The following is an 11,571-nucleotide window of genomic DNA, read 5'->3' on the forward strand; positions in this document are numbered from 1 at the left end:
TGGGAAGTATGGCCTTTGAGCCTTAGACCAAAAAATATGGAGACACACCGGTGTTGTGACTAGCTTGAGTGCGCAGTCCCTAGACCACAGTTGGGAGCTCTTTGAGCCATCTGCTGTCGATGCAGGACCCACGGGATACCCCGCAAGGAAGGGAGAAGACCTAGTCTAATTAGGATTCTTCCCCTATAATCTTAGTCGCAGTGTTACTCTGTAATCCTACTAGGAATTCTCATTGTAAACCGACTAGGACTCTGACCTCCTGACTATATAAAGGAGGGCAGGGCTCCTTAGATAGGGAGTTCGACAGAACAATTGTACAACACGACACTTCATAATCAATCCAACGCAAAAGCTAACACCGACTGGACATAGGGCTATTACTCGGTCTACGATCGAGGGCCTGAACCAGGATAAATCGACTGTCTCTTGTGTTAACCATCGAGTTCTGCATACGCTGAAGCCCGAACATACTACCCTGGGTACCCCCGTGGTAAGCTATCGGTGGTCAAACATCGACAGCTGGTGTGCCAGGTAGGGGCTTTCGGTGACTTTGCATCCGAGAGCTTGATGGACCTCGACAACATGATCTTCTCGAAGGGATCGACCTTCATTTTCGGTTCATGGATCTACGAGGCAGGTGATGATGGCAAGCTCCAAGGCCGTCTTCTCGAAGATTCAGATCATCATCAAGACCATCCTATTTCGACGATAACGACAGATCAGCTTGCTGGAAGATTCGCACAGCTCGTAATGTCCAATCCAACTCAGTTTTCACAAATTCACGCATCCGATTCAAACTCAAGTTCCGCTTCCGAAACAAAGTCTTATCCGAGTTCTTTCGGAAAGCCGAGTTCTTTTCTGACAAAACTCCGGAACCTGATGTCAACCTGTCAAGAATACTACTCGGAGTACACCCAGAATACTTCAAAGAAGTCGGGTCCTTTTCTGTTCGGGCTCCACAACATGGCAACATCTTATCAAACATGGCATGAAGGATCCACTTATCCCATGCTTAGAATGCTGTTGAAGGGAGCCCAGGAAGGTCTCATTTTAACCATAATATCTCAAGACTGCATCATTCACTGGCCAGGTACCATTCCTGAGGATGACGACACCCAACTAGTCGACGACACGACAACAGCAATTCTATCCTACCAAGAAGGAGATTCCATCTATGACTTTGAGACCTCTACTAAAGTTATCAACAGCTCTGGCAGTATGGAAATCAACGACGATGATAGTACAACTCATGCTAGAGAAGTACTCATGATTCGCCGTCCTTGATCACCATTGATCCCCCTAGAAGCACCCGATGTAAGGTCTTCAGATGAATCCGAGTCCAACATATCACCATTTATCCAGGGGCATGATGGTGAGACTGAGAGTCAGAGGCAAGCGAGAGAACGAAAGAACAAATTGAAACAAGGACGACAACGCCGTGCGAAACTGCGAAAAGACACTTGGATCAAATATGAATCAGACCTAGCCGAGTACAATAGAAGAAAATCAGAACGAGAGATCAAAGAAGGATGAGCAGCGAATACACCCTATGATAAGATCCGAGAAGCACTAGAAGAACTCAGGGCGACCTCACATCCCAATGAGAAACAAGAACATCTCTGAGATTTCCTCTGATCAACAGTCTTTAGAATGAACGACGGAAAGGCAACATCTCATGAATAGGAAGATCAAAATCAAAGGAAGTCTGCTTTCGAAAGACTAGGACCAAGTGGAAGTCACAACAGAGAGAGCCGAAGAAATCACAGTCAAAATAACCGAGTCGAGGAACCAAGAAAGGCCAGAAGCAGAGCACCTACTCGGACAGCCACACAAAACTACTCTCACCAAGACGATAGTTGGCAAGAAGGGGGCGCAGAATCAGAATATACAGAAGCCAGAACACACGATAGATTCCCTTGTTTTGTAAACAGACTTGCTTCGATACGACTACCTCACAAGTTCAAACCATCCAACCACTCCAAGTATGATGGCAAGACCGAACCAAAGCAATGACTCAGGATTTACTCACAATCGATTAAATTAGCCGGGGGAAATGATGACATCAAAACCTTATTCTTTCCCATAGCCCTAGAAACATGCCGCTTCAATGGTTTGACAAATTGAATCCAGGATCAATCAGAAACTGGGAAGACTTGCAAAGAGCTTTCTGTGAAAATTTCGTGGGAATTATTACACATCCAATCACCCACGCAGAATTAAAAGGACTCAAGCAGAAAGGAGGTGAAAGTCTCAGAAATTACTATCGAAGATTTAGCGAACTTCGAGCTCAAGTACATGACATCACACAACGAGAAGTAATCGAAGCTTTCTCTCATGGAATCGTGGCTAGGTGGCAATTTCAAGACTTCTGCAAAGAAAACCCAAGAAACAATGAAGAATTCATAAGAACAGTGGAAAAGATGATTACTGCAGAGGAAAAAACAAGAGAAAGATTCCTGGATAGAAACAACAGAGACAACCTGGATAGGCAAAATCCTCGAAGCAACAGACATCAGGAGAGAAAGCGAGGTCCAGACAACACAGTAGCAATGACTGACAAATCAAAGAAATTTACCAAGCCCAGAAGATATGACGGCATTGAGAACATACGTTGCCCCTTGCACCCCAATGGAAAACACACTATCGGAAATTGCTACACCTTCAACGAAAGATACACTAGAAAAGATAGCAAGGGAAACAATAAAGAAGACTTTCAGAAAAAAGAAGGAGATAACCATGAGGACAAGGGATTCCAAAAATCCAGAGGGACAGTGGTAGTAATCTTTGCCGGGATTCCAGACTCCAGAAGCAAACATCAAGAAAAACTAGCGTTAAGAACAATCATGGCAGTAGAACCTGCTACACCAAGATATCTCAACTAGTCAGAGTACCCAATCCAATTCTCAAGAGAAGACCAGTGGACTAGCGTAGGAAACGCAGGCCATTACCCATTGGTTCTAGATCCAACCATTGCCGGGATGACTGTTACGAAAGTATTAATCGATGGAGGAGCCGGACTCAACATCATTTTTTCAGAAACTCTAAGGAAGATGGGACTACAACTCGCCGGGATGATCACACCAACAAGCACACCTTTTTATGGCATAGTACCCGGCAAGGCAGTAATGCCACTTGGACAAATCACTCTACCAGTTACCTTTGGGACTCCCTCAAACTACCACACAGAGTTCATCAAATTTGAAGTCGCAGATTTCAATTCATCATATCACGCAATCCTTGGGCGCCCAGCACTAGCTAAATTCATGGCAATACCGCATTATTCGTACCTGTTGCTTAAGATGCCAGGGCCTAACAGAGTTCTTTCTCTTCAGAGCGATTTAAAACGCGCATTTGACTGTGACGTACAGGTAATCCAAATTGCAGCAAAGGCACAGGCAAACGATGGAAGAAAAGAAATAGCCACTATCGCCGTAGAAATAAGCCAAGAAGAACTAGAGATACCGGCTAAAAAACCAAGCATCCTAGCACCACCAAAAGAAGCTAACATCAAGCAAATCGACCTAGGCACCAGTGATCCCGCAAAAATAGCAACCATCAGTGCCCACCTATCAGCAAAATAGGAACTCGCGCTCACCAACTTTCTTCGGGACAACAAGGATATCTTCGCTTGGAAGTCGGCCGACATGCCAGGGGTCCCAAGAGAGTTGGCTGAGCACGGAATTGACGTCAATGAAGGCTCCAAGCCTATAAAGCAACGACTACGACGATTCTCTCCCAACAAGAAGGCAGAAATAAAAAAGGAAATTACAAAACTAATGGCAGCTGGATTCATCAGGGAAATCCTCCATCCAGATTGGCTAGCAAATCCAGTTCTGGTATAGAAAAAGAACACGGACGAGTGGCGCATGTGTGTTGACTACACAGATCTCAACAAACACTGTCCAAAGGATTCGTTTGGACTACCACGCATTGATCAGATAGTCGATTCAACAGTAGGATCTGCCTTATTATCCTTTCTTGATTGCTATTCCGGATATCACCAGATCGCATTAAAAGAATAGGACCAAAGCAAGACATCTTTCATCACTCCGTTTAGCGCCTGCTGCTACAGGACCATGTCGTTTGGACTTAAGAATGCTGGAGCCACTTACCAAAGAGCCATCCAAACATGCCTCAATGATCAGATCGGCGAAAACGTAGAAGCATACGTGGATGACGTGGTTGTAAAAACAAAGAACCCGAATACACTAATTGAAGACTTAAAACAAACCTTCGAGAATCTGAAGAGGTGGAGGTGGAAATTGAACCCAAACAAGTGTGTATTCGGAGTTCCATCAGGACAACTACTCGGATTCTTGGTCAGTCATCATGGAATCGAAGCAAGCGCCAAGCAAATTCGAGCAATAACAGAGATAGGCCCTCCTCAAAACATCAAAGATGTACAAAAACTAATAGGCTGCATGGCGGCACTCAACCGTTTCATATCAAGACTCGGCGAAAAAGGGTTGCCTTTCTTTAAACTGTTAAAGAAGGCAGACAAGTTCGAGTGGACGGAAGAAGCCAATGAAGCTTTCAAGAAACTTAAGGCATACCTCACCTCCTCACCAGTCTTCACACCTCCAAAGAAAGACGAAGACATGATGCTATACATTACAGCAACTACTACTGTAGTCAGCACGGCGATAGTAGTGAAAAGGGAAGAAGAAGGGCGCATGTATAAAGTACAACGCCCAGTATACTACATCAGCGAAGTACTGTCAGAATCAAAAATCTGGTACCCGCATGTGCAAAAACTACTCTACGCCCTACTGATCACTTCGCGCAAGCTTCGTCACTATTTTGAAAGCCACAAGATTACCATGGTGATAGATTTCCCACTGGGAGACATCTTACACAACAAAGACGCAACAGGACGCATATCCAAGTGGGCGGTTGAACTTGGTGCTCTCAACATTGATTTCACCCTGTGGAAAGCAATTAAATCTCAAGCCCTTGCTGATTTTGTTACCGAATGGACAGAGATTCAACAACCCGTGTGAAGCACCATCCTTGATCATTGGAAAATGTACTTTGATGGATTACTCAAGCTAGGCGGAGCCGGTGCAGGCGTCCTCCTAATTTCTCTAGATGGAAGACAACTAAAGTATGTCCTTCAGATATTATGGCAAGCCACCAACAATGAAGCAGAATATGAAGCTCTCATACATGGGCTAAGAGTTGCTATTACCCTCGGAATCAAGCGACTACTCGTATATGGCGATTCGGTAGTAGTCATCAACCAAGTCAACAAAGATTGGGATTGCACCAAAGAAAACATGGGTGCTTACTGTGCTGAAATCCGAAAACTCAAAAAACATTTGCAAGGATTAGAAATTCTACATGTCCTGCGGGATTCCAACATTGCAGCAGATGTTCTTGCTAAGCTCAGATCTGACAGGGCAAAGGTCCCACCCGGCGTATTCATAGAGGAGTTATCAGCTCCTTCTATTAAACAACCCGGTGAGACAACCACAGAACTCATAGCCAAAGGCAACCAGATTCTGGTGATCAACACTTCACGGACACATGTTTTTATTGACTACATCAAAGAGAATAAGTTGCCAGCAGAAAAACAGGAAGCCACACGAGTCATCCGCAGAAGCAAGAATTACGTCCTAGTAGGAGACAAGCTATATAGAAGAGCCGCATCATGAGGAGTACTTCTAAAATGCGTCTCATTCGAAGAAGGCAAACAAATCCTAGACGAAATACACTCAGGTTGCTGTGGAAATCATGCCGCTTCAAGAACACTAGTCGGCAAAGCATTTCGCACTGGTTTCTACTGGTCAACCGCTTTGAAAGACATAGAAGAACTCGTCAGAAGATGCAAAAGTTGTCAGATGTTCGCAAGACAGACTCATGTACTAGCCCACAACCTCATCTGCATCCCACTCGCTTGGCCTTTTTCCTATTGGGGGCTAGATCAAGTAGGACCTCTCAAGAAAGCAAAGGGCGGTTTTGAGTATGTCTTTGTAGCAATTGACAAGTTCACCAAGTGGATCGAATACAAACCACTAGCAAAATACAGCGCAGCCAAAGCAGTTGAGTTCATCCAAGACATCATGCATCGCTTCGGCATGCCCAATCGAATAATCACAGATTTGGGTTCTCCCTTCATAGCTACATAATTCAAAAGTTGGGCACAGGATTGTGGCTTCAGCATAGATTACGCGTCAGTCGCACATCCAGAAGCCAACGGACAGGTAGAAAGGGCTAATGGACTCATACTAGCCGGATTGAAACCAAGACTGTACGAAGAACTAGTAGACTATGGATCAAAATGGATTGAAGAATTACCCAAGGTTGTATGGGGGCTACGGACTCAAATAAGCAGAGCCACCGGTTACTCACCTTTCTTCCTAGTGTACGGATCAGAAGCTGTACTACCCGCAAACTTGATCTGGACGTCACCAAGGATAGAGCAATACAATGAAAGAGAAGCAGAACACACCCGAAGATTAGAACTCGACAGTACAGAAGAAGTCAGAGTAAATGCTACCCTACAATCAGCAAGATACCTACAAGGACTAAGATGCCACTACAACAAGAACACCCAGTCTCGATCATTACAAGTTGGAGACCTAGTACTAAGAAGAATACAAAAAACCGACGGACGCCACAAACTACTCAGTCCATGGGAAGGTCCTTTTATCGTCACAAAAGTCATCGGACTAGGCACATACAAGCTCATGGCAGTCAATAATACATGGCACATCAGCCAGCTACGAAGATTCTACGCATAAAAACAACTCAAGGGAAAATATGTATACAAGACATAGGAGATCAACGTTCATGATCAACAAAAATAGCGCTATGTATCACTGTAACACATCAATATTCATGATCAATAAAGATGATTATCTCTCGACAAGCATTTGTCTCATGGCTCTCTCCGAGTTGTTTCTAAAATGCAAAATGGCTAAAAATATGCCTGAGCATCCCGACCGAGAGCAAAATAGCTGAAAAGACGCTTGAGCCCACCGATGAGGGTAGCTAACAAGCTAACACCTGAAATAAAATGCAAAATGGCTGAAAATATGCCTGAGCATCCCGGCCGAGAGCAAAATAGCTAAAAAGACGCTTGAGCCCGCCGATGAGGGTAGCTAACAAGCTAACACCCGAAATAAAACACAAAATGGCTGAAAATATGCCTGAGCATCCCGGTCGAGAGCAAAATAGCTGAAAAGACGCTTGAGCCCGCCGATGAGGGTAGCTAACAAGCTAACACCCAAAATAAAACGCAAAATGGCTGAAAATATGCCTTAGCATCCCGGCCGAGAACAAAATAGCTGAAAAGACGTTTGAGCCCGCCGATGAGGGTAGCTAACAAGCTAACACCCGAAATAAAACGCAAAATGGCTGAAAATACGCCTGAGCATCCTGGCCGAGAGCAAAATAGCTAAAAAGACGCTTGAGCCCACCGATGAGGGTAGCCAACAAGCTAACACCCGAAATAAAATGCAAAATGGCTGAAAATACGCCTGAGCATCCCGGCCAAGAGCAAAATAGCTGAAAAGACGCTTGAGCCTGCCGATGAAGGTAGCTAACAAGCTAAAACCCAAAATAAAAGCAATACGACTGAAACTAAGCATGGGCTTAGACCAGAGAAATTTCAAGACAAGACCCTCCAGCTACTTGTTCCAAATAGCAAGAGGCTCGGGGGCTACACTGAAGATACCCAAGAACGCAAAGACTTACGTATAATGAGTTGTTTACATGGCACAAAAGAAGGCCAGACAAGCACTCGACAGATCAGGAAAGGTTATCAGCACAAAGATCTATATATATAACGAATTATTTATATGAGACAGAAAAGTACTCGACAAATCAAGAAAGTTTGTCAAAATAGCACGTAGAGTTGTTTACAAGGCTAAGATGAAAGCAAGACAAAGTACTCGGCAAGTCAAATAACTCTAGCCAATTGGACAAATCATCCAAGGAATAAACAAGGCATCCGGGCAGAGAAGACCCTCAACAAAAATCTTCATTCAAAAGAAGCATAATGTCATATTACAAGGCACGGGCCTAAAGGTCAAATACATCAAGCCTCATCATTAGGAGAAGAGAGAACAATGTTGAGATTATCTACTATTCTGCTAGCTAAGTCTTCAACCTCAGGCTCCATCCTCTTAACGGCATCAATGTACTCTTGACTATCAGCTTCCTCTGCTATCTTGGACAAAGGAGCCGCTGGAGAAAGAACCCAGACCTAGGCCAGAACATTCTTGGTACACAGTTGAGCGCACCTCTTCACAAACTCTTGGAAACGAGTCAGAATTCAAGGAATCAACTGAGCCCAAGATTGCCCGTCATCCGCTGGAGTTCGAAGAACGTCGGCTACTGAACAAAAGGATTTCCACAAAGCCTTCCAGTTTTCAGTAGCCGTCGCCAACTTGCTAGACAAGTCTTCAATAGTTTTTTGGGCCTGCACAAGATCTCTATCAGCTCCACGCCTAATCAACTTAGCAAGCGTGAGTTCCTCTTCAGCATGAGTAATTACCTCCTTGGCCTTGTTATGACTTGTATGAACAAGAGTCTTCATTTCTTCAACGCCCTCCGAGAGCTTCTGCTTTTCAACCTGGAGAGCTGGACGAAACAGCAGACAACAAGTCAGCAGAAAGGAAAGTGAATACAGAAAGAAACAAAAAGAACCCTCAATACCGTTGCACTCCTTCTTCACGGCCTCCAAGTTCTTCACGGCCTCCGAGTTCTTTCGAGCCTCCTAAAGAGCGGCATCCCTCTGCTTCTCGATCTCAACAGCCCAGGCACAAAGAGATTTTTCTTCATCCTGATGCGTTTGATGCTCAGCCTCCATCTCGGCCCGGAGGAGGTCAAGATCAGCTTTTAGGGCGCTCACTTCTGTAGACAACTTTTTCTTGTTTTTAGACGAGAAAAAGAAGCCGGTATGATCATGAGAGAAGGACTGAGTAAAAAGATACAAAGAAAAACAAAGAATGAGGACCAAAGAAAAGCGAACATCCAAAGAAGGAACGGTGAAAAAACTTACCTGGAGCTTTTCTCCAAAAGAAGTCGCAAGGGATGACAAGCTTCCCCAGGCAGCAGTTAACTCCGATAGCCGATGTGTAGCATCAAACTGCTGCACCACATCATCGGCAAAAGGCGGACCACCGAAGGCAAGAGAAGGAGGAAGAGAAGCCGGCCGAGGCAAAGAAGGAATGACCAGAGCAATCTCCCAAGAAGAAGAGGCCAATCCTTCAGAAGGACCCACCGCAATGGCCACGGTCACCTCCGGGGCAACCAAGTCAGCAGCAGCATCACCACTAGAAAGACTTGTCGCCCCCACAACCACTTCACTAGCGGTGTGCTGCGAGTCCTAAGGTTCAGTACTCGATGGCACAATGGAGGGCCGAGAAGAAGCTGACGGAGGGATGGGAGATGACGAAGGCCTGAAAGTTAATAAAAGAACTCGCCGATGAGAACAAGAGAAAAGGAGAACAGAAGCAAAAAGGTGAAGCTAGAACCCACTCACCCAACCACCTTCTTCTTTGCAAAACAGAAAGAGGACCTCACAGGAGGGACCATGGCAGCAAAGACGTCCCCACCACTTGGTGGCAGGGGCGGTATAGCCGATACCGGAGCCCCAAAAGAAGCCAGGGTTGGAGCCTCAGAAGAACTCGGCACCAGAGCTACGGAAGAACTCAGTACCAAAGCTACCAAAGAACTCAACATCGGAGCTTCAAAAGAAGCCGGTGCAGGAGCCTCAGAAGAACCCATACCCGACGTCCGGTTACTTCAAAAAGATCAAGACTAAAAGTCAAGACAAAGAGGAGAAATTCAATGGTAGGGGAATATGAAAACAACTCACCACCGCATGATAAGGGGTACTTCATCATCCTCTTCCCCCTCGGTCTCAACCAAGGTCACCAGGGCACTCGCTAAAAAAGAACAAAAGTACTCAGTTCAAGATAAAAACAAGAAAACAAAGGGACAGAGAGTATTAACTATGCTCACCTAAGAGCATGCTAGCTACAACTGGAGTACCTAGAAGAGTACTTGGCTTGCGAGACTTCTTGGAAGCAGGCAGACCAGATGAAGACCCATCCATTCACCCCCTCTTCGAAACACTACGAGGACCTTGAGGGACTAGACGAGGAACATATTCTCCATATACATCAACAAATCTAGAAGAAACCCCAGGAAACTCTGTGGAGATTGGGAACTTACTAGTTGTAGAAGCCCCAGCAAGTTTTTCCCCAGTGTTCGCCACGGTAGAAAGAACATCAAGAGGGATCGGGTCAACAAAGTTGCGCCCAAATTCCTACGAAAAAGAATAAAACAACAAAACAAGGAAAAGTTAAGCAAAAAATGGATACAGTAGAAATACAGGAAGTACCCGAACGAAGAGAAAACGACTTACAGCTGGAGGCGGGTTGTTGGCAGAGAACTCAGAGATGGTAAGTGGGACAACGCTTGCTCCTTTTAGCATCTTCTGGAGACGCTCGAGTACCTCTTCATCGGTCAACTCAAGGGTTGGGACCATGCGTGAAGGATCCTCAGCCCCAAAGTACTCAAAGCCAAGGTGCTCTCGCTCCTTCAAAGGCTAAACTCGGCGACGAAGGAAGCTCGAGACTATGCCGAAACCGATCAAGCCCTGCTGTTTCAGCATACTAATCCTATCAAGGAATGGCTGGATTGCCTGAACCTCAGCAGACGTCACAGGGTTCTTATCCCATCGGTCATTGACTAAGGGACCAGATCCAGAGTGGACAGCAAGAGAAGGGATCAGATTGGTGGCATAAAATCAGTCGGCACGCCAATCTCTTACAGAATCAACTAGGTCATAGTCAAAGAACTTGCTCTTAAGACCCTGGCAAAATTGAATCCCACAACCACCAAGAACACTGGTTTCTTCACGGTGGGGTTGGGGTTTCAGGCGAAAGAAGTAACAAAACAGAGAAAGAGAAGGGGGAATTCCAAGGAAAGCTTCACAAAGATGAACAAAGACAGAAAGGTGAAGAACTGCATTAGGAGCAAGATGATTCAGGCAAATTCCAAAATAGTTGAGAAATTGATGAAGAAAGGCAGAGGCAGGAAGACAAAGTCCAGCGCGAATGAAAGAGACGAAAAGAACGATCTCACCAGGACCTGGGGCAGGGACCCGATGCTCGCCTGGAACTCTCCATTCAGCAAAGGCCTTGCTCTAAATCAAGCCGTTGCCGACAAGCTTGCGAAGCTACTCTTCGGTTGTTGTTGGAGCTAGCCAAGACTTCTGAGCAGCCCTCATGGCCACGAACTCCTGATTCTCAATCACGGAGAGTGAGGACTCCTCGTCCATGAAGGTTGACTAGGACTTGCTTGTGGCTTTCTTCTTACCCATGTACTAAAGGAGGCAAAAAAGGAACTAGGGGAAGAGAAAGCTTGGACGGCGGCGCTAAGACAGTGGCGGCAATGGCGACGATGGATGTCTGAGAGCTAGGGTTTCAAGGCAAAAGAAAGGCAGTAAAGAAAAAGAAGATGAAGGGTCTTTAAATAGATTTTTTATAGAGATAAAAATGGCCCACCAGGCCTGTTAAAGCACCGTGTGAAAACGCAATGGTCCATTTACCGACA

This window comes from Miscanthus floridulus, chromosome 7 (genome assembly GCF_019320115.1).
Source record: "Miscanthus floridulus cultivar M001 chromosome 7, ASM1932011v1, whole genome shotgun sequence".
Lineage (NCBI taxonomy): Eukaryota > Viridiplantae > Streptophyta > Magnoliopsida > Poales > Poaceae > Miscanthus > Miscanthus floridulus.